Consider the following 24676-nt stretch of genomic DNA (forward strand, 5'->3'; position numbering starts at 1 on the left):
AGCTTTTGAAGCACTGCATTTTCTTCAGACTTCACCTGATAAAGGAAAAGTGGTCCAAAAGTTTGTGATTTCAAATAGACCTGTTGGACTACATACTGGTGTCGTGTGACTTCTGACTTTGCCCAGCCCAGTCCAACACTGGCACCTCATTTGTTAAGGTGGAAGAGATCCCAAGAATAGTTGGATGATTTTGTGCAATTGGGAATCAGGAAGGAATTCTAGGAGTTGATTGATGCAACTAAACAAGATTGGAGCTCAGGGGAAAAGAAAAACAAGGGAAGTTCTAGCTTGGTGAAGCTAGATGTCGGCGGAAATCTGGAGTCGTGCCAATGAATAAGCTGAATGCAGTCTCTAAAATCCAGTGGACTGTAGTTTCAGGAGAGGAGGGTGTCTGACTAGAACATGTTTATTTTGGGATTTTAGAATATAAGTTTATGTATCATATCACAAATTATATTAAAACCCTATTTTTGTTAAGTAAAGTTTATTGTCCTTTGTTCAAAACTGTGGAATCTCTTGGATTTATTTGCTTTGTCAACTTTAAAACAAAACGTTACTAAACCCTACAAGATTGTGTTATAAATTTGGTGGAATGGTTTGGCAATGTAGTGCTTGATACGTTAATAATCTTGACACGAGAAATGGACTTGGAACAAAAGAGACATTATTTTGTACCAAATAAGGAGAGGGTGCTGATTGGTTAGGTCATGACTGGTATGGAGTTGCTTCGGGAACAGTGAACTGTCAATCTTAATTTTCAGATTGTGCAGGCAGATTCTGATTGGCCAGGTGTTGTCATGGGGATGCAGCTGTGCGTATGACCTGTTTTAATGTAAGCAAAATGAGTTGCAACTTTAAGAAAAGAGGTCATGGAGACAGGAAAAGTATTAATCTCTGTGGCACTCCTTTAGTTACAGGTTACTATCTTGAAAATGTTCTCCCTTATCCTAACACTCTGTCTTCTGGTAGTTAGCCAATCCTCTCTCCATGCTGATACGCTCCACCCAACACCACGGATGTTTATCTCATGTAGTACCCCTTTTGAAAATTCAAATAGTTTGCATTTTGGGGCAGAATAGCCTCCTGTGCTGTAACAAATTGCCATTCTGTTGGACTCAGTTCGCTTGAAGTCACAGTTTGAATTACTTTATCATTGCCACTTAACAGCTTATAAGCCAATATCTCCTCTAAACCACCTTTCCCTTTCTCAAGAAGTAGGCTTCTCTAATCTTTCCTACACAGCTCATCCTTTGACATTTGGGATTATTCTTGTTGTCCTTCACTGCACATTTTAAATGTATGTATACTTCTATTGAAGTGTGACAACTAATATATGCAAAGTCCAAGTGTAGTCAATCAAGTGTTGGAAAGTGTCCGTGTAACCTTTGCTGAATCTAATATCGTCTACTCTGACTGTGTATCCCAATGTTCCATTTGCCTTTCTAAGTGCTTCTTCACATTGTATTGACATTGAAAATGCAATGGGGAGGCAATGGTTTACTCATATTAATATTAGACTGTTAATGCAGAGATCCAGGTAATGTTCTGGGGACCTGCGTTCGAATCCCAACATGGTGAGATTTGGATTCAATAAAAATCTGGAATTCAGAGTCTAATGGTGACGATAAAATTGCTGCTGATTGTTGGGTGGAGGAGAAAAGGACAATATCCTTGAGGGAAGGAAGCATTCCAACCTTACCTAGTGTGGTCTCCATGTCTCTCCACACCGACAGCAATGTGGCTGACTCTTAATAACTGTGGTGTCTTAATAACTGTTCTCTGGGTAATAAATGCAAACCCACACACAGCAAATTAACAAAGAAAAGGTGTCACCCCCACCCCCACCCCCACTTCCCGAATCTTTTTAAAGTCACTTGGCTAATCCTATTCTCTTCACTGAATACTGAGGCTATGTTAGCACTGCCTCCACGTGTTAAGACGACACATGCTAAGAGGTCTACTGTAGAATCGTGAAACAATGGGAAGCAGCAGAGTTTGGAAATTTGCCAGAGTTGTGACCCAGGACTCACTGAGGTGAAGGCCAGGGCTGATGAGAAGGAGCTTTCCCCCTCCCCATCGGTGTCACCTTGGCTCCCACTCTCACCACACCTTCCCGTCGGGGTAAGGGGTGCTTCTCGGAACCATGAGGTCATGCTTGCAGCCCAGAGGTACTGATGTACCTGCTCTGGCTGCTTCATCTTGCCAGCCCCAACCTTCACCTCCACCTCGCCCACTAACACCCCACCCCACCCCCCCACATTTCCTTCACCCTTCCGTCCTCCCCACACCCCTTCTCCTACTCTCCCCTCAACCACAGTCTCCACCCCCAACTCTTCCTCAGTGAGGGGAGGTGACAGCCTTCTGGCTGGACTGTTAATCCAGGGACCTAGGTTCGAATCCCGCCATAGTGGATGATAGAATTTCAATTCAATAAAAATCTGGAATTGAGAGTCTAGTGCTGGCCGTGAGTCCATTGTTGATTGTTTTGGGGAAAAAACCCAGCTGGTCTACGAATGTGTTTTAGGAAAGGAAGCTAAAGTAGACAGGCAGGAGGCTGAAAGAACACAGCAAGCCAGGCAGCATCAGGAAGTGCAGACATTGACGGTTCAGGTGTAACCCTTCTTCATGACTGCCATCCTTACCTGGTCTGGCCTACATGTGACTCCAGACACAGAGCAGCATGGTTGACTCTTAGCTGCCCTCTCGGCAATTAGGGATGGCCTAGCCAATGACGCCTACGTCCTGTGAATAAATTTGAAAAAGTGGAAAGGGGAGCAATGTTTGCAGCCTGGGGCAGCTGCAACACCAGTGGTGGGGTCAGTCTGAGTGTACATTGTTACGGAAGTGACTGCACAGGCAGGGCTGCGATGTCATCTCTGCTTGTGTAGATGTTGTGACAGTGTTGAGAGTGTGCCGCTGGAAAAGCACAGCGGGTCAGGCAACATCCGAGGTGCAGGGAAATCGATGCCTCAGATGCTGCCTGACACCTGCTGTGTTTTTCCAGCAACACTCTCAACTCTGATCCCCAGCATCTGCAGGCCTCACTGTCTCCTAGATGTTGCTACAGTCTATTGTGGCCTGTCGACATCACAGATCACATTAGTGTATATGCAAGGGTCAAGATTAGAGTGGTGCTGGAAATGATGAAGGGCTGCTGCCCGAAACGTCGATTCTCCTGCCCCTCGGATGCTGCCTGACCTGCTGTGCTTTTCCAGCACCACTCTGATCTAATCTCCAGCTTCTGCACTTTCGCCTGTATATGCAAGGGGACTATTTTGCCGAAAGGATAATCCCTCTGAAATATTTACATCGCTTTTTCCTCCAATATTTTATAAAATTGCAATATTAAAATTCACTTGCCCTTTAATTGCTCATAACAAACCCAGAGGTCCTCATCAAAATGCCAACTCTACTTGTTAGTTCTCACCGCACTCAAATTTGATCTTGGCTGCAAACTTAAATTTAACAACAGCTTTTCCACCCACATTGTCTATGTTGGTAAACCTACGTTTCCAACCATGTGCTACTCTGTTTCTCTAACTCCATGTTTGTCAGCAACGCAGGAACAGGAGTAGGCCATTCAGCCCCTCAAGCCTGCTCTGTCACTCAATGAGATCACGGCTGACCTGTGGCCTAACTCTATATGCCTGCCTTGGGCTGTTTTCCCTCAATACCCTTGCTTAATAAAAATTTGTCTACCTCAGACTTAAATTGAACAATTGAATTAGCATTGACCTCTATTTGAGGAAGAGGTTTCCAAATCCCCAATATCTTTGTGTGTAGAAAGTGCTTTCTGATGTCTTTCCCAAATGGCCAGGTCCACATTCTAAGACGAGGCACCTAGAATCTTCAACCAATGAAAATAGTCTCTTTATAGGACCCGTGGACACAGCCTTAGAATTAGAGGGGGTAAATTCAGAACAGAAATGCGGAGACATTTCTTCAGCCAGAGAGTGGTGGGCCTGTGGAATTCATTGCCGCAGAGTGCAGTGGAGGCCGGGACGCTAAATGTCTTCAAGGCAGAGATTGATAGATTCTTGTTGTCTCGGGGAATTAAGGGCTACGGGGAGAATGCGGGTAAGTGGAGTTGAAGTGCCCAGCAGCCATGATTGAATGGCGGAGTGGACTCGATGGACCGAATGGCCTTACTTCCACTCCTATGTCTTATGGTCTTATGGTATTTACTCTGTCTTTTCCTGTTAATACCGTGAAGACTTCTAATACATCATCCCCTTAACCTTCTAAATTCTGGAGAAAAAAGGCCTAATTTGTCTAATCTCTCCTCAAAACTTAACCCTGAAATCCAGGTTCCATCCTTGTAAATCTGCGTTGAACTCCCTCCAGGGCCAAAACATCCTTCCGAAGGGGTAGTGCCCAGATCTGCTACAGTACTGTCAGTGGGACCTGCTGTATCACTGCAGCATGACGTTTGCATCCCTATACTCCTACCCTTTAGATATGAAGGCCAAAATGCCATTAGCCTTCTTGACTAATTTCTACACGTAGGAGAAAGTGAGGACTGCAGATGCTGGAGATCAGAGTCGAGAATGTGGTGCTGGAAAAGCACAGCAGGTCAGGCAGCATCTGAGGAACAGGAGAATCGATGTTTTGGGTATAAGCCCTTCATCATTCCTGATTCTTCTGCTCCTCGGATGCTGCCTGACCTGCTGTGCTTTTCCAGCACCACACTCTCGACCCTATTTTGTACCCCTGTTTGTGACATTTAAAGAGCTATGCACCTGAATCCCCAAAATCGTAATGGAAGTCCATTGTATTTGTGCCTTCAAAAAAGACTCTGATCTATCCTGTCTCAGTACAAAATGGACTTGCTTATATTAAAATCCAACAGTTATAAAGGTTTCAGGTTTACAAAAAGGCAGTGTAAAACTTGGGTATTCTTGAAAAAGACATTTTTTCGCAGCCTTTTATCTTGCACTCAACAGGACAATTTTCAAGAATACCAATTCAAAAGACTTCTTCAGTTCAGAAGAAGAGCCATACTAGACTCGAAACGTTAACCCTGTCTCTGTCTCCATAGATGCTGTCAGGCTTGCTGAGTTTCTCCAGCAGTTTCTGGGTTTTTTTGTGAGTTTCAGATGGCAGTTCTTTGTTTTATTTCAGATCTTTTATCAAACTGTCTTCAGTCGATCCAGATGTAGAGTGAGGGAACACCCAATGTTTGGGAGCTGTGGGGACTTTGGTACCAACTGACTTTGTATCCCCCAAACATGCCACACTTAACATATGTCATGCCTTAAAATACTAATTTATTAAGTCATCAAATATTAGTTTCTGAAAGACGCTTATCTAATCTTTATGTGAATCAAATTATTCTGTCTTCTTCATATGTCTCCCTATTTCAGAAGTTGATTACTCAATCACTGAAAAAGAAGGTTTTGAGTTGACACCACGTTTGCTCAGTCTGGACACGGTGACCCATCTTGCAGAGTCTTTGTTACCTCACTTCTGTAAAATCCAAAAATCAATCATGATGTTACCACTCAACCTTTACTTGAGTCTTGACAGATCATCATTCCTGGAGAAAGTGAGGACTGCAGATGCTGGAGATCAGAGCTGAAAATGTGTTGCTGGAAAAGCGCAGCAGGTCAGGCAGCATCCAAGGAACAGGAGAATCGACGTTTCGGGCATGGGCCCTTCTTCAGGAAGGGCATTCCTGAAGAAGGGCTCATGCCCAAAATGTTGATTCTCCTACTCCTTGGATGCTGCCTGACCTGCTGCGCTTTTCCAGCCACACATTTTCAGATCATCATTCCTCATAATTTAGCTCCTTCCTTTCCTCTGTCATCACTGTCCAGTAATTCACTGTTTAGTACAAGAAACTGTCGCATAATATCATCCCAACAAACTTTACCCAGAGCGTTTCCCTGAAAACCTAAATTCAGCTCTCAAAAGTGGTGTAATAAAGGTTTGGGCTTCAGTTAGAAAACACAGTTTTCAAATCAACAGGATAAAATGTTGCACCTCAAATTAAATGTGTAAGTTATTTTTAATAAAATTTAATTTTAGATGTTCTAGGTAACAAAAGCTGTTTTTTAAAATTAAACTGTTATATTTTATACCTGTCTCCTTCTGAAAATGTTCAATGTTTTGGCATTAACCATTTTCTGTGGCAGAGAATCCCACAAGCTCCCCACTCTCTAGGTGAAGACATTCCTTCTCATCTCAGTCTGAATTGACCTATCTTGTATTCTTAGCCTGTGACCCATGATTCTGAAATCCATCATTGACAACATCTTGTAAAGTCTTGTTATAATTTTATAGGTTTCTATGAGATTCCCTCTCATTGTTCCGAATTCCAGCGAATATCCCAACTGATGCAGTCTCTCTTCGTACGTCAACTTTGCCATCCCAGGAATCAGTCTGGTAAACCTTTACTACACTGGGTGTAGGTTTGCTTGCTGAGCTGGAAGGTTCGTTTTCAGACGTTTCGTCACCATACTAGGTAACAACATCAGTGAGCCTCTGGATAAAGGGCTGGTGGTGTGGCTGTTTCAAATCTAAACACATAAATAGAAAGTGGGCCATACCACCAGTGCTTCACCGGAGGTTCACTGATGATGTTACATAGTATGGTGATGAAATGTCTGATAATGAACCTTCCAGCTCAGTGAGTAAATCTACAAACCTGAGCTACAAATATTCTCAAAACTCACGTTACTACACTCCCTCCATCACCAGTATATCCTTCCTCAGATAAGGTGACCAAAACTGCACACAATATCCCAGGTGTGGTCTCACCCAGACCCTGTGCAATTGCAGCAAGATATCCCTGCACCTGTACTCGAATCCTCTCACTATGAAAGCTAAATTATCAAAAAACCCTCCTACAGAACCCTGAAAACTAAAATTCACTTCATTGAAATTATCAGTCCTTTGGTTCTAGTTTAGAAATAAATAGTTTTTGAATCAACAATGAAAAATGTTCTGCTTGAAATTAAGTATGTGAATTGTTATTTTGGTTAAATTTCTTTTAGATTTCAAAGCAACAACTCCTCTTAACTTTCAGGCAGGAAGAAGATGTGTTGCTGGTTTGAATATCTGGAATGAATTTCAGAGATTAAAAATTGTCATCCATATATTGAGCAGACTTCTATTGTCCCTCACTATTATACCTTGGCTCCTCCTGTCTTGGATTCCTCCATGTTTCTTTCTGATCATCAACAATGTGATCATGTTTGGGTTTAGCCAGTGAATCTTTGCCTGGAGATCCACAGCAGATCTGTGGAAATGGTGTCATGATGTTCTCAAAGCATCATTGGAGAGGTCAAAACACACCAGCTGACTATTGGGAGATGCTGGCTTTTGACTAAGTTAATAAGGACTGCTCAAAGAGGGGGGAGACAATGAACACATCAGGAGGCTTGGTTGGGAATGTGCAGAGGGGAGGTTGAGGTGTTGGAGGGAGTGCACAGATCTCTAAACTCCATCTCCCCCACCCCAAACTCTGCCTCCCCTAGTTGTGACAGATGAAGGGCTTGTGCCCGAAACATTGATTTTCCTGCTCCTTGGATGCTGCCTGACCTGCTGTGCTTTTCAGCACTATACTGTTGATCCAAGTGCGACAGAGTCTACGTTGAACCCATCGATCCACATGCAGGCAAGTCAACATCCCCCCCTATCCTAAGGGGATTCCTAAGAAGAAGAGATGATGATGAATGCAGACAAGTTTCTTGGCATTAGAGATAAGGTGTATGAAATGCTCAAATATGCACTTTCCAAAGTCGCAACAAGTATTTCCCCCCCCCCCTCCCCCCGCCCCCGTCACAGCCAAGTGGGGTGCTTAGATGCAAACCTCAAATGCTTCAGAGGACTGAGAGCAGGTAATTCAGCATAAATGCATTGGTAGGCAATCGAATAGACGGTGTTGTGTGGAACTGGACATTAATAATACCAAAGGGAAACTGCTTCTTTTACAAGGTGTCATCTTGAATTCTGTCCAGTGTAGCCCATCAGCAGGACGTGTTTTATTTTTTAAAGCACAGTCCGGAGCTGACCAAATGAGAATGGTGTTAACCAGGTTCTGACTACTGGACGTGTACAACAGCAGGACGCACAATGACCTTAAATAACATGGAGAATGCTGACAGGTTTGTAGAATCGAGGGCAGAAGCACTTGAGTGAATTTGATGAAGCGGTGAACTTGAATCAGAATAGAGGCTGGACTATTCTTCAAAGGAACAGTCATCTGCATAATTAATAAGACATGACATATTTACCATTACCAAAGTCACAAAAGACATTCTCTGTAACTCAGAGAGTTGCATTATCTTTGTCCTTACTGACTTCTTTGTTGTCTTTTGAAGAGTCAGCTAATTAGTCCTCCTCCAAAACCCTCTTCGATTGAGGATTTCAAAATGGAGTTGGGTAATTATTTGAGGAGAAAACAAATTATTGGACTGGGGGGAAAAGAACTGGGGACTTTGTGCTTCATGTTCCATTCAAGGAGAGATGGCTGTGGTGTAGTGCTAATGTCACACGATTAGTGATCTAATGTTGCTAGCTAATGCTTTGAAGACAGAAGTTTCAATCTGACCATGGCAGTTATATTCCAATTCACTTAATAAATCTGAAATTAAAAGCTAGTCTCACTAATGTGAGCCATCATGGATTATTGCAAAATGTATTCTGGTTCATTTGTGAAGGAAGACAGCACTAATCACTGAACTTTCTAAACTAGAGCCTCAGGCTCAAGTACTGAGAACATGGTTTTGAATCTCACCACAATATTCATATTTACTAAAATCTAGAATTTAAAAAAAACTAGCCTAATTTATTCATTGTGGTAATAATCCATCTGGCTCATTAATGTCCATTAGGGAAGGAAATCTGCTGTCCTTATCTGCACTGGCCTACATGTGACTCCAGACCCATAGCAATTTGGCTGTCTCTTGACTCGACAAATCCCTCATTTCCGGGCCAAATGATGGCTATCTTGGGCAAAAGTTGGCCCTGTTCTCGTTCCGTGAGAAAACGGAAAAGATAAAGAAAACCATTTTCGCACAAGCTGTTTTTAAATTTTCTAGAACTTACACTAGAACAACAAATAACAATGTGAGTGAACAAAGGGCTTGTGTACTAACAATGTACACACGACTAGTTTCTCGGGGACAGTGTTAAAGTCCCTCAGCTTGGTCTCAGAAGAGACATGTTACCCAGTGAACAATTCACAGGGGGAAGGCCTACACTGTAAAGATGATTTATCTTATTCCATGACAAATTGGGAGCTAAATATATTTGGCTTATTTACTGCTAAAAATGGGCAGCATTGTTTGCTTATAACAAGGAAGAGGAGCTAGGATCTGTGCTCAATGGCAGGCATAGCTGAGATGATTGGAATTGGGCAGCACTGGATGAATGAAGGTTAAGATACAAGTGTGCTGTTGCCTCTGAATGTCCCAGGCCCCATCATAGGGACCCACCGTGCTGCTGGCTTGTGGGTCAGGGTTAAGGTGGAGAGTGTGCTGCCTATTGACTCGTGACTGTGAGGTCAGTGAAGACAGATGGCTTCACAAGTGGTAGGGATCAACTAGGCGGAAGTGGGTGTTGCAGATTACAGTCAAGATTAGAGTGGTGCTGGAAAAGCACAGCAGGTCAGGCAGCATCTGAGGAGCAGGAGAATCAACGTTTTGGGCAAAAGCCCTTCATTGGGAACAGTGTTAAAGTCCCTCAGCTTGGTCTCGGAAGGGACATGTTACCCAGTGAACAATTCACCGAAGGAAGGTCTGTACTGTAAAGAAGACTTATGTTATTCAGTGACGAGTTGGGAGCGAAATCTATGTGGCTAAATATATGAGCCAGATGGATTTTTCCTGATGAATGACTTTTGCCCAAAATGCCAATTTTCCTGCTCCTCGGATGCTGCCTGAGCTGCTTGCTTTTCCAGCACCACTTTAATCTTCACAAATGGTGAGTCAGGTTCTCCCCCTGGGCTATACCACACTCCTCTTTACTTCCTGAAATGAAAGGGCATCTTTGAGTACTTACTGAAAGAGAGAAGGGTTGATGATAAACCCATCTGAGCATTGTGAAGAGAGACGGGTCTTTACTGCAGAGATTTTTGTGCTCACATTAAAATATTTGGTCAAGACAGATATTCAGGGAGAAGGCAAGGCCAATGACAGACTTATGTTGTAGATGGAGACAGAAACATAGAAAATAGAAGCAGGAGTACGCCATTTGGCCCTTCGAGTCTGCTGCACCATTCAATATGATCATCCAACTCAGTCCCCTGTTTCCATTTTCTCCCCATACCCTTTGATCTCTTTCGCCCTAGAACTATATCTAACTTCTCCTTCAAAATATGCAATGTTTTTGCCTCAACCGCTTTCTGTGGTGGAGAATTCCACATTCGGGGTGAAAACATTCCTCCTCATCTCAGTCCTAAAAAGGATTAGGTCAGTGCTGCCATCCCAGGAACCAGTCTGATAAACCTTTGCTGCACTCTGTCCATCGCCAGAACATCCCTCCTCAGATAAGGAGACTAAAACTGCATGCAATACTCTAGGTATGGTCTCACCGAGGCCCTGTACAATTGTAGGAAGACATCCCTGCTCCTGTACTCGAATCCTCTCGCTATGAAGGCCAACATACCATTTACCTCCTTCACCACCTGCTGCACCTGCAATGCTTACTCTGTGACTGGTGTATGAGGACACCCAGATCTCATTGCACTTCCCCCTTTCCCAATCTATCGCCGTTCTGATAACAGTCGGCCTGCTTGTTTTTGCTACCATTATACTCCATTTGTCAGGTACAGGGCAGTTTAAAACTCAAAGGTTGTGAAGTTTCCCACCTTGACTGTCCTTACAGGAGAATGTAGGCACCACTGTCCAGGCTGGCATTTATTGTCCATCTATAACCTTGAGAACAGTTAAGAGTCTATCACATTGTTGTGGGTCTGAAGTCACATGTAGGGCAGACCAGGTAAGGGCAACAGATTTCCTTCCTCTAAAATACATCAGTAAGCCAGATGGGTTTAGTTGGACAATTGACAGTTGTGGCGATTAGGCAGCATTTTATTCCAGATCTTTACTGAATTCAAATTTCACCACCTGCCTTGGTGGGATACAAACTCTTATCCCCACAACATCAGCCTCGGGTGCTGGATTACCGGTCTAGTGACATTAATTCCAGACAGGAAAGGCTTGTTTTATGAGGAAAGATTGTGCAGTTAAAGCCCACACCAACTAGAGTTTAGAAGAATGAATGAGAGGAGGTCTAATTTGAGGCACAGGAGATGCTAAAGGGGATTGACAAGTTAGACATGGAGGGAATGATTCCTCGAGTGGGCCGTGTAGAATGACAGGTCACAGTTTTAGACTAAAGGGGTAGCAGATTTAAACCAGAGGAGGAGGAAATATTTCTCTCTTGCTGGGATGCTGAATAAATTTGAGAAGGAGATTGATTTGTAATTAATAATGGATCGAAGAATTATTGGTAATGGGCAGGAAAGTGGAGCTGAGGCCGAGATGAGATCAGCTCCCATATTAAATGGTGGAGCAGGCTTAGAGACTGAATTCCCTATTCCTGATCCTAGTTCTTATGTTCTTATTAAGAATGTGAAATAACTGCACAGAGGCCATTATCCTGGCATCAAGTCACCCTTTATTTACTTGTGGACAGTCCACTGGCTGTGGCCATCCAGCTCAGAGTCAGTCCCCTGAACTGAGGAGATTCTAAATCCCCTGCTTATTTTTAATATATTTTATTAACCAGTACAGTTCACAAACAATTAACATTAACAGCTGTACACAGAGAAACAGCAATTTACAAGGGAGAGGAGCAGCAAAGACAGGCCCCAAACCCGACCGTTCAACCAGTTTTCAGGGGAAGGGAGGACGAGCCTCAAAGCCCACTTTCAGTCACCACAAAAGTAGCAGTAACCAATACATACAAGACAGCCCAATTAGATAAGAAACAGCACACAGAATACAGAACACCTCCCCCTCCCCCCCCCACCTCCCCCACAGCATCCCAGCCATCCCTCCCACCTTCCAGTTACTCTCAGGCAGCCCACCCCTACACCGCTTCCGGCTCTCAGGGTGACAGCTTTCGGGATGATCCACGAGCCTCCCAGCTCAGAGATGCCTGCCAGACCCAGGCTGCGTCATGACACGGGCTGCTTTCAGCTCAGCCTCACACACCAATGGTCCCCATTAGCAGCTTTTCCTTCCCTGAACACACTATTATTGAGCCCTTGGTCTCTATGTCATTCTCTCTCTCTCTCTCTCTCTCTCTCTCTCTCTCTATATATACCTACCCCCTCTCTCTCTCTCCTCCACCCTACCCTCGCCTTCAGCACAAATGCCACCTTTCCCTTGCTGCCATCAGTTCTGAAGAAGGGCTACTGGACTCAAAACAGTAACTCTATCCACTGATGCTGCCTCTGAGTTGCTCCAGCCAATTCTGTTTCTGTCGTTGATCTGGATGAGACATTTGCCATGGAGACGGTGCCCACGCTGAATCTGAGATGGTGACTTAATGGTTAATGATGTAATCTTCTCTCTTGAAAACAGAATGTGTCTGAAATATCTATAATCCCTCACCCCTTCTCCCAATGTAAAATAAACAGCTGCCTGAGTCCTTTGGGTTAGACGATGTGAGAGACTCTACCATCGATTGATTGATTGATTTTTACGTGTACCGAAGTAGACTGAAAAGCTTTGTTTACGATCAGTAAAGGCAGATGATTGTAAGCAAAGATGTAGAGATCAGAAAGACTTAGACAGAGGCATGCAGGTTACACTGCACAGAGTGTGCACTGGGCAAGAGCAACATAAGCTAAATCAGCATTGTTTGAGGTTACAGAGTCCAGCCAATGTTTGATCAGCTCCTGTCCAGGTAGTGTGATGTGCTAACTCTGGAATGTTTATTGGTGTGTAGGTACGATTCCTGCATGAATAGAAGTTGGATCCAGCCCTGAAGATAAAGCATGGACAATGTGAAGCTCTGCTAGAGACAGTCTGGACCGGTGAGTGATGCACATCTATGTTCCACCTGTGTCAAGTTACGAGTTCAGAACGTTCACTCAGGAACATGGTTATTGCGTGTGTTACTTCAGTATTTTCTCTGTGCAGTTTCTGGTGACCTGTGGTTTCTGCTCTGAGCGAACAAGCAACAACCTGCATTTGGATAGCGGGGATTTTTGGTCAGAGAAGGGAAAGAATTAAAAAAGACATCAGGGGCACAGAGAGTGGTTTGTGTGTGGAATGAACTTGAATTGAATTTATTGTCACGTGTACCGAGGCACAGTGAAAAGTTTTTGTCTTGTGAGCAATACAGGCAGATCACAGAGTTAAGTAGCATAGATAGTAAATAATAGGTAAACAGCAACAAAAACAAAACAGGTACAGGCGAATGTTAAGATTTTGAGAGTCCATTCAGTATTCTAACAGTTGGGTAGAAACTGTTTTGAAACCGGCTGGTGCGTGTGTTCAGGCTTCTGTACCTTCACCCCGATGGTAGAGGTTGTAGAAAAACATTGCCAGGGATGGATCTTTGAGAATGCTGGTGGCCTTTCCTTGACAGTGGGCCTGGGAGATGGATTCTATAGATTGGAGGTTGGTCTTTGTGATTGTCTGTTCACCACTCTCTGTAACCGTCTCCGATCTTGAATGGTACAATTGCCATACCAGGTAGTGATACATTCAATCAGAATGCTTTCGATGGCATGCCTATAAAAGTTGGCAAGGGTATTCGCAGTCATGCCAAATTTCCTCAGCTGCCTGAGGAAGAAGAGTCGTTGTTAGGCCTTTGTAACCAGTGCGTCCATATGAAGAGTCCAAGAAAGCTTGTTGTGGATGACCACTCCAAGGAGCTTGACATTCTCCACTCGGTCCACTTCTGTGCTGTTAATGTGTAGAGAGGTGTGAGTAACATCCCACCGAAAGTCAATAATGAGTTCCTTGGTTTTGCCAGCATTGAGAGCTAGCTTGTTCTCAGTGCGTCATTTTTCCAGGTCTTCCACCTCCCGTCTGTAGTCTGTTTTGTCGCCATCTGAGATTCAACCGACGTGAAGTGGTGGATGCAGGTACAGTTACAACATGTAAAAGACATTTGGATCAAGTTCATGAATAGGAAAGGTTTAGAAGGGATATAGGCCGGGAGCAGGCAGGTGGGATTAGTTTAATTTGGGATTAGTTTAATTTGGGACTGGCTGGATCAAAGGGTTTGTTTCTGTGCTCTACGACTCTATGACTGGGGCTTTGAGAAGCATTTTAAAGGAGAGACAGGCAGGGTAATTTAAAGAGTCTGGGAGGAATGTGCACAGGGAAAGGGTGGTGGGAGTGCAACTTTGTGAGATGAACCTGCAAAGGTCCAGCATGGATGCAATGAGCCAAATCGGCTTATTCCATGCTTTCACCCCTCCTACAGAGTGAGTTTTATTGGGGTGGCAGGGTGCATGTTGCTTTGTGCACTATTGTCACCCCTACCCTGCACTTCCCCCACATGGGTCTAGACAGGTCAGGTAGGGAGTAAATGTTCCCACTGACTGGAGAATTGAGAACATTTTAACGAATAAGCAAAAGAAGCAATGGTGACATGAGGAGAAACTCCTTCACACAGTGAGTGGCTAGGTCTGGAATGACAGTATGGCAGAGGAAGATTTAATCAAAATAGGAATTGGATTATCATCAAAAACTGGGAATCAGGGTTATAGGAAGGCACTAACTGCGTTGCTCATTCAGGGGGCCAGAATCAGCATGCTGGGCTGAATGTCCTCCTCGATGAAAGTAGGTACTTCAGATATTGGAGATTAGAGTCAAGATTAGAGTGGTGCTGGAAAAGCACAGCAGTTCAGGAAGCATCCGAAGAGCAGGAAAATTGATGTTTCTGCAGTCCTCAATTTCCCCTGATCAAGAATATTTCTGCCTTTAAATGCACAAGAGCTCTGCCCACATAACTCTTTGTGGTAAAGAGTTCCAAAGACTCAGAACTCTCTGAGAGGAGAAATGTCTCCTTATCTAAGTCTTTAATTGGTGCCCCTTTATTTTGAGACTGTGCCCTCTGGTTGTAGACTCTCCCATGAGGAGAAATATCCTATCAGCACTTATCCTGTCAACCCACTTCAGAATCCTCTACAATTCAAAGAGAGCACCTCTGATTCTTCCAAAATAAATGCCCACACCCCATGAATGAATAAAAAAAAAACCTCTCTGTTCCTCCTCATAAAGGAAAAGATGTCCTGTTTATGCTTTAATCCTTCCATTTTTTTAAAGGCTTGTGAATAATTCAGAAGACGATCAGAGAATATTTCACTAAGAGGGTTAGAAGGATTGGAAATCAAGTTGCAGGGTCAGGAGGTGGGTTGAGTTGGGAGAGGGGCGTGGTCTTGATGTGGAGGGTTGGATGAGGCCGTGGTGTGGATTACATTGTGTGACAAAAGAGTCAGGCTGCAGAGTTCAGAATTGACTGGCTGGGAAAGGATGGCTTGTATAGGGTTGAGAGCTCTTGAACTGCTTGTTTCTCACAGCAAGTTATTACAGTCAAACACAACCCTGTACTCAACTGAAATCTAAACACGTATAGCTGTTGTCATTGAATCGCAATTAGGTGGAATTTTGCTTCCCATCCAGTGCCATTATTGGGATTGGAATTGCAATCTCTGGGAACTCCCCTCTCTCCTCAATGGTTTCTGACTACAATCTGCTCGTAAATGAATATATCCATCCACCCTCTACTTTTCAGCCCCATCTTCACCTTGTTTCCAAACAAACCTTTACCTCCAGCCTTAGCCCTTCACTTGTCTTCCCTCAGGCTCTCTCCAAATTGACTGTGTTCCACGAGATCAGAATATCAGTGCACAAAGAGGCCATTCGGCCGATTGGGTCTGCACCAATGGTCTGAAGAGGCATCCCATCCATCCCAGCACCCCACCCTAGCCCCATAACCCTGCATTTACCATGGCTAATCCTCTTAAATTCTTTCCCTCCAAATCTTTCCTATCCTCTTTTCAATTATGTCCGAGTTTCTTCCTAATTAGTCAATGTTTGTGATGCATCTCATGGTCAGAAAGATCAACATTCTCTCTTGCTGTTGGGCTCTTCCTGTGAGTATGGTCGGTCTTTATCAATTTATTCTCACTCCATCAAAATTGAAAACTGTCTTTCATTATTAACCAATCATAAAGTCCCCAAGTTTCACTTGCTGGTTTCCTGGCTGCCCCTCTCAGACGCCTTCGCTACTCTCCACAATCCCATCTCAATCTTCATTCTGTACCTCCCAGAACCCCCATCCCAGATCTGCCATCCCTACCTGTACCCCCTCAGAAACCAACACCCCAGATCCTCGAGCCCTTCTCTGTACCTCCCAAAAGCCCCAGTTCCAAACTCTCCATCCCCTATCAATACACCATAGAAACCCCATCCCAGATCCTCACTCCCTGATCTACACTCCCCAGAAACCCCCATCTCAGAACCTCACTCCCTGATCTATACTCCCCAGAAACCCCCACCCCAGATCCTCACTCCCCGATCTATACTCCCCAGAAACCCCCACCCTGGATCCTCACTCCCTGATCTATACTCCCCAGAATCCCCCATCCCAGATCCACACTCCCTGATCTATACTCCCCAGAAACCCCCACCCCAGATCCTCACTCCCTTGTCAATACTCCCCAGAAACCCCCATCCCAGATCCTCACTACCCGATCTATACTCCCCATAGACACCCCACCCCAGATCCTCGCTCCCTGATCTATACTCCCCAGAAACCCCCACCCCAGATCCTCACTCCCTGATCTATACTCCCCAGAAACCCCCATCCCAGATCCTCACTACCCGATCTATACTCCCCATAGACACCCCACCCCAGATCCTCGCTCCCTGATCTATACTCCCCAGAAACCCCCACCCCAGATCCTCACTCCCTGATCTATACTCCCCAGAAACCCCCATCCCAGATCCTCACTCCCCGATCTATACTCCCCAGAATCCCACTCCCCGATCTATACTCCCCAGAAACCCCCATCCCAGATCCTCACTCCCCGATCTATACTCCCCAGAATCCAACTCCCCGATCTATACTCCCCAGAAACCCCCACCCCAGATCCTCACTCCCTGATCTATACTCCCCAGATCCTCACTCCCTGATCTATACTCCCCACAAACCTCCACCCCAGATCCTCACTCCCTGATCTATACTCCCCAGATCCTCACTCCCTGATCTATACTCCCCAGAAACCTCCACCCCAGATCCTCACTCCCTGATCTATACTCCCCAGATCCTCACTCCCCTATCAATACTCCCCAAAAACCCCACCCCAGATCCTCACTCCCCTATCAATACTCCCCAAAAACCCTCACCCCAGATCCTCACTCCCCGATCTATACTCCCCAGAATCCCCCACCCCAGATCCTCACTCCCCGATCTATACTCCCCAGAAACCCCCACCCCAGATCCTCACTCCCTTGTCAATACTCCACAGAAACCCCCACCCCAGATCCTTACTCCCCGATCTATACTCCCCAGAATCCCCCACCCCAGATCCTCACTCCCCAGAAACCCCCACCCCAGATCCTCACTCCCCGATCTATACTCCCCAGAAACCCCCACCCCAGATCCTCACTCCTCGATCTATACTCCCCAGAAAGCTCCCAGAACCTCCCCTGTGCGTGGTGGTATGCGGCTCAGTGGTTAGCGCTGCTGTCTCACGTTGCCAGGGACCCAGGTTCGATTCCAGCCTCGGGCGACTGTGTGTGTGTGGAGTTTGCACATTTTCCCTGTGTCTGTGTGGGTTTCCTTTGGATGCTCTGGTTTCCTCCCACATTCCAAAGATGTGCAGGTCAGGTGAATTGGCCAGATTAAATTGTCCATAGTGTTAGGCGCATGAGTCAGAGGAGGGTGGGTTACTCTTCGGATGGTCAGTGTGGACTTGTTGGGCCGAAGGGCCTGTTTCCACACTGTAGGGAATCTAATCTAACTATTTCTTCCCTGATCCTCAATTCACCCACTGTCATTGCTGTTACTCTCTTTCTCCCCATCCCCCATCCCACCCCAACCCTGAAGGGGAAAGGGTTCGTACCCATCAAAGGAAACCTCTGTTTTGTGCTGGAGGGACGAGACTGTCATCGATTTTTTGGCCAGTGTTTTCTTGCTCTTTTCGAGTGCACTCCTAATGGGGAACACCTCTTTGTTGGATGGTATTAATCAAACCTTATTAAAAGCAGATATATCGATCTACATTTGCAGTTACATCTCCAGCAAGTGGGCAAGTTAAGTCATTAGGGTAAAAACGGAAAACACTTCAACCCCAGGGCATCAATGTGGACTTCAACAGCTTCCTCAAATCCCCTTCCCCCACCTCATCCTAGTTGCAAACTTCCAGCTCAGTAACTGTCCCCATGACTTGTCCGGACTTGTCCTACCTGCCTTTTCCACCTATCCACTCCACCCTCTCCTCCTTGACCTATCAACTTCATCTCCTCCCCCACTCAACCATTGTACTCTATGCTACTCTCTCCCCACCCCCACCCTCCTCTAGCTTATCTCTCCATGCTTCAGGCTCACTGCCTTTATTCCTGATGAAGGGCTTTTGCACGAAACGTCGATTTTGCTGCTCATTGGATGCTGCCTGAACTGCTGTGCTCTTCCAGCACCACTAATCCAGTACCAAGTTAAGTCATTAAACCATCACAAGCAACTAGTTGTGTTGCTGATGATGGTGTGAGTAAATACTTGATTGAACTGAGTGGATTCACTGTGTGACTGTTGTAGGGGAGGTTGTTTTATATTTGCATGCCTAATTTGGGTAAAGCCTACTCTACCTCTTGATGATAAATGTAACTGGTGTTCATCCGAATGGGTCATGGCATTTGCTTAGCTTGATGTTAATGAAACACAGACATTTGCTCTTGCCACAAGTGTTTACATTTGTCAGCCTCTAGTAACGCCTACGTTTGTGGCCTGCACTAGCAATAGCAGTGTAAATGGCAGATTTACACTCCAGTTCTACAGAACTGAACAAGAGAAATCACAATTTAAAAATTGTGCTGACAAAGATATCTTGGATCAGCCAGTCCAAGCCAGGATTTATTTGTTTGTTTCTTTGTTCTCTTGTGGAATGTGGCTATTAGATTCGATTCGATTCCCCACAGTATGGAAACAGGCCCTTCGGCCCAACCAGTCCACACCGACCCTCCGAAGCGTAACCAACCCAGACCCATTTCCCTCTGACTAATGCACCTAACACTATGGACAATTTAGCATGGCCAATTCACCTGATCTGCACATCTTTGGACTGTGGGAGGAAACCGGAGCACCCGGAGGAAACCCACGCAGACACAGGGAGAATGTGCAAACTCCACACAGAGAGTCAGCATTTGTGCACATCCCTAATTGCCCTATGTACTTGCAGAGTTACGTTTCATTTTGCTCAAAAACTGTATGAATCCATGTAGGATTCTGTAAATCCCTTTTTTAAGAAATAGAATCAGTCTGAACATTATAGCAAAAACAGCCTCACACAGGGCACCTTATACCTTCAATACATTATCTGGGCCAACATGACACCTATTGTTAAAGTTCACTTGAGAATGCAGCTTCTAAAAAAAAGTTCTGCGATTTACATATGAAAAAAACTGAAACCAACATGTTCAACCTAAAGATGAGAGACTTAACAAACAATCCAGGTCTTTTTCAATGTATAATTTCAGTTGCATCACACTGTAAACTTTTGTTATAAATTCTGTGTCTGACGGATCTTATACTCCACAACCACCTGATGAAGGAGCAGCGCTCTGAAAGCTAGTGCTTCCAAAAAACGTGTTGGACTATAACTTGGTGTTGTGTGATTTTTAACTTTGAATTGATTGGCTAAGCAGGTAATTTCAGAGGCCATTTAAGAATTGGGGCAGCACACTGACTCAGTGGTTAGCACTGCTGCCTACTGCACCAGAGACCTGGGTTCGATTCCAGCCTCAGGCGACTGACTGTGTGGAGTTTGCACGTTCTCCCCGTGTCTGCGTGGGTTTCCTCCAGGTGCTCCAGTTGCCTCTCACAGTCCAAAGATGTGCAGGTTTGATGAATTAGCCATGGGAAATGCTGGTTTTGAGGGATGGGGGAGGGATGGGGGTCTGGGTGGGATGTTCTCCAGAGGGTTGGTGTGGACCTGATGGGCTAAAAGGCCTACTTCCACACTGTAGGGATTCTATAATATTTCTATGAATCAACCACATTACTGTAAGTATGGAGTCTCGTGCAGCCCAGACCCCATGTACATATAAAATAAGAGCCAGAATAGGCCATTCAGCCCCTTGACCCTCTTCAGCCGTTCACTGTCTGCGTGCTCTGTCCATGTTTCAAACCCTACATTCCCACTGTGGTAGAAATTAAATAGGATTTCATTTTTAAAAAGGGGGCTAGAACAGGAGTAAGACAGCACTTTGCAAGCTGGTAAGTTAAGGGACATTGTAGCAGGCATGAACCTAGAACAACCCAATGGCAACTGTCAGCAGAAATGACTGGATTGGCACCTTATGTTCTCTAAGGCCTGGATCAGCCTTGACAGTGGATGAGAGAGTATACTTTATACAGATTCCTAGACACAGGATAAGAGAAAGACCCAGGGTGGAAGATTTCTGTTAATTGTACAACAATAAAATGAAAACAAAATATGCAGAAATATATCATCTGCAAACTTAGCCAGAATACCCTCAGTTCCTTCATCCAGATCATTAATGTATAAAGTGAAAAGTTGTGGTCCCAACTCCTCTCATTCTTCTAAACTGCAGAGTATAGGCTTTACACTGCTCAATCTCTCTTCCATATGACAAACCTCTCACCTCTGATATCAATCTAGTGGACCTCCTCTGAACTGCCTCCAATACATCTCCATCTCTCCTCCGGTAAGGGGACCAAATTAGTACACAGTTGTCCGGATGTGGCCTCACTAATGCTTCTGATACCATGAATATCTCACAAAGGTTAAAGATTTTCATAGAAGTTCCTCTGTCTTAAATGTTCGAACCCTTGCTTTGAAACTGTGTTTTCTAATGGGATTCCCGTTCGCACCATTGCTGTCAAGTCTGCTCAGAATCATAAATGTTTCAATGATGTCAACTTTCATTTATCTAAATTCCAAAGAGTGCAGGGCCAACCTGCACATCCTTTCCTTATAAGTAATCCCTTTGTTCAGGAATGCAAGAAGTGAACTTTCTCTGAACTGTCTCCATTGGAAGTATATCTCTCCAATTCATCTCTCACAATTCAGGTGAATTGGCCATGCTAAATTGCCCGTAGTGTTAGGTGAAGGGGTAAATGCAGGAGAATGGGTCTGGGTGGGTTATGCTTCGGTGGGTCGGTGTGGACTTGTTGGGCCGAAGGGCCTGTTTCCACACTGTAGGTAATCTAATCTAATTATTATTAAGCTGGGGAGGGTTCAGAAGAGGTTTGCCAGGATGTTGCCAGATATGGAAGATTTGTGTTATAAAGAAAGGCTGGAACTTTTTCACTGGAGCGTTGGAGTTTGAGAAGTGATCTTATAGAAGTTTATGAAATTATGAGGTGATTATGGATAGGGTTAGTGGTAGTTGTCTTTTCCCTAGGATGGGGGATTTCAAGACGGGGCGACACATACTTAAGGTGAGAGGAGAGAGATTTAAAAAAGACATGAGAGGCAAATTTTTTAGACTGAGGATGGTTCATATGTGGAATGAACTTCCAGAGGAAGTGGTGGATGTGGGAACAATTACAACTTTTAAAAGACATTTGGGTTAGTACCTGAATAGGAAAGGGTTTGGAGGGATATGGGGCAGGACCAGGCAGGTGGGACCAGTTTAGTTTGGGATTGTGTTCAGCATGGACTGTTTGGACCGAAGGGTCTGTTTTTGTGCTATATAACTCTATAACTCTAAAAACTGTTTACAGTATGCTCAGTGTAATCTCACCAGTGTCATGTGCTGTTGAACAAAGATCTCCCGACCTTTAGAGGCAAACATTTATTGCCCATCCCTATTTGCTCAAGAGGGCAGCTCGGATAGAGAGCAGGCTTTGTAATGTCTATGTAACCACTGTCAATTGTTGTAAATACCCATCTGGTTCATGAAAATCCTTCAGAGAAAGAAACCTACTAGTATGTTGTCCCCAGACACACAGCAATATGGTGGGCTCTAAACTGCCAGGGATGGGCAATATATGTTGGCCTGGCCAACGATTCCCACAGCTGTGAATTAATTTTAAGAACTTTGTCTTCTATTAGTCAGTCAACCCTCTCCCTATGCTAATACAATACCTCCTACATCATGGGCTCTTATCCGAAAGGACACTAATATGTGGTACTGAACACTGGTGGTGGCGGAAGGGGATGTTTGTGGATGTGGTGCCAAACTAGCAGGCTGCTTTGACCTGATGATTTCAGCGATTTTGAGTCTTCCCCAGAGTGACCAGGATTGGGAAATAATCCCTGTTTACACACCTCATAATTGTAAACTCCCCAGTCAACGTTCTCTTCTCTAAGACGAATGACCCAGCCTCTCCAATTTACTCACATTTCTGACATTTCTCATCCTTTGAGCCATTCCTGTAAATCTTTTTTCTATACCTCCTCTAGTTCCTTTATACCCTCCTTAAGGTGGGGCACCCAGACTGAGCCAATACCCCAGCTGGGCAGAACCAATCCTTTACAAAAGGCTCTCCATCATTTCCCAGCTTTTGCAACATACGCCTCAATTTGAAGTGTAAGCAGGAGAAACTTCAACAGAGTTTAAAAATACAACATCTTGCTAAAAGTATACAAGACATTTGTCAAACAACAAAGAGTACTGTGAATAATTTTAAATGCCTTATCTAAGGAAAGATATACAGGATAGACTGGCATTGGAGGCAGTCCAAAGAAGGCTCCCTACCTGATACCAAGTACAGAGAGACTGCCTGATGAGGAGAGGTTGAATACATTGGGCTGGTACTCAATAGAATATACAAAAATGAGAGGGGAGAGAAGAAGGATTTACAAAAGACATGAGGGGCTACGTTTTTACATGGAGAGTAGTTCATGTGTGGAATGAACTTCCAGAGGAAGTGGTGGATGTGGGTACAGTTACAATGTTTAAAAGACATTTGGTTAGGTCTGTGAATAAGAAATGTTTGGAGGGATATGATCCAAGCACAGGCAGGTGGGACTAGTTTAGTTTGGGATTATGTTCGGCATGGACTGGTTGGACCGAAGGGTCTGTTTCCATGTTGTATGACTCTGTGAAGGAGTTCCTCCTCACCTCTAGAATGAAAGACCTGTCATTATAAAACTACGCCCGGTGATTCTGTATTCAAAGATGGTCTGCCGTGGTTTTTTCTTAATTATGGTTGTTCCATTAACGTCGCTGCATTATATCGGAATGGTTTCCTCTGGGGGAAGGAACATCAGCAAAACAAATATTAATGAAGGACAGACAAGAAAGCTGCATTGGTGCTCCAGTGGTGTTGCTTGTGGTGGTAAGTTAGTCAGATAAACCAAAATGGAGGACCCCAGCTTTGAACAGGCTCTTCCCTAGCCACCTCACTTTTTTGAAGCTGAACTCTTTGCGTTGATTTGAAGAACTGCCTTTACTTGTTTGCCTACTCTGAATATTGTTTGTACCTTTCCTCTTTGATATTGCTGAAGAATTCCCTGTTTGAGTGCCAAGGGATAGCATGTGGTGTCAGGCAATGGCGAGATTGTGCAGCTGAAGCTAACATATCATGTGTAATCTGGGACCTTTTCTAAACTAAGCTCTTTAAATTTCTGCTAATCGTTCGGTGCCCGTTCCGCATGATAAATTGCAGCACATCTCGGGGTAAATTAATTTATTTTCCACGCTTTGCCATTGAAGGCTCCAGTCGGCTACTCTGTGCTTAGTTTCTGAAGCTCAAAGTCTGAGCAGTTGGGATGAAAGCTGCATTGGGACTCACAAGCTGCTGAATTATTCAGGCTGTAATGACATGGCTGTGATGTGCAGATAAATCATATGTGAGCCATTATCAGAGCCACAGGAGAATATGAACTCCAAGCATGTGAAAATACTGGTACAACAGTCACAGTGTGACAGGTTGAGATAGCACACCTCCTGCTGGTGAGTATTAATCACCTTCTCATTTGCACTTTCACTTCATCTCCCTGCTCTTCCTCATTTCTCTCCTCTTCCGTGATCAAAAATAAGACACTTTCAGATTTTCTTTTGAAAAATACAGCTGGGTGCCCCTTGGTTCACTCCGAGCCTCACAGCTTTAACAACGTGCTGACTGGAAGATCTGATGTGCAGACAGATGAAAGGAGCATTCCTTCAGAATTAGTCTCTCAAAGCCAAGAAGATCCATCACGTGCACCTATATCTTAGTACAGCCTCCCACTTCCCACTGGGAATGCTCGTTGTGTTGGTCCAGCTCTCGATCCTCTGTCCATTTATTTCTGATGAAAAAATCCCAAGGTGCATCTTTAGAAATGACTAATGTGTCCTCATTGCTTTGTCGCAGCCCCACAGAAGTGAGTGGATCTATCCTTGAACTCAGTTGTTTTGCAGTCAGTCATCTGTTACTGGTTAAGTCTCATGGCCTTATGTTCTGTTTTTGGAAGAGAGAGAGAGAAGAACAACTTGCATTTATGTAACGCCCTTATGAACTTAGGACACCATCGGCTGGTGACCTATAATCGCTGACGTGACATAGGAAATGCCACGACCAATTTGTG

General features: G+C 44.5%; 1 protein-coding gene across 2 annotated transcripts in view; it reads left to right on the forward strand.

Moving 5' to 3' along the window:
• Positions 1-24676, forward strand: part of ndst1b (N-deacetylase/N-sulfotransferase (heparan glucosaminyl) 1b) — a 322190-nt gene that overhangs the window by 66827 nt on the left and 230687 nt on the right. For both annotated transcript variants that reach the window (XM_072590317.1, XM_072590316.1), the window contains exon 2: positions 12904-12991. The gene's annotated coding sequence lies outside the window, so the exon portion shown is untranslated. The remainder of the gene's footprint in view (positions 1-12903; positions 12992-24676) is intronic.

The sequence above is a fragment of the Chiloscyllium punctatum genome, chromosome 20, assembly GCF_047496795.1.
Source record: "Chiloscyllium punctatum isolate Juve2018m chromosome 20, sChiPun1.3, whole genome shotgun sequence".
Taxonomy (NCBI): domain Eukaryota; kingdom Metazoa; phylum Chordata; class Chondrichthyes; order Orectolobiformes; family Hemiscylliidae; genus Chiloscyllium; species Chiloscyllium punctatum.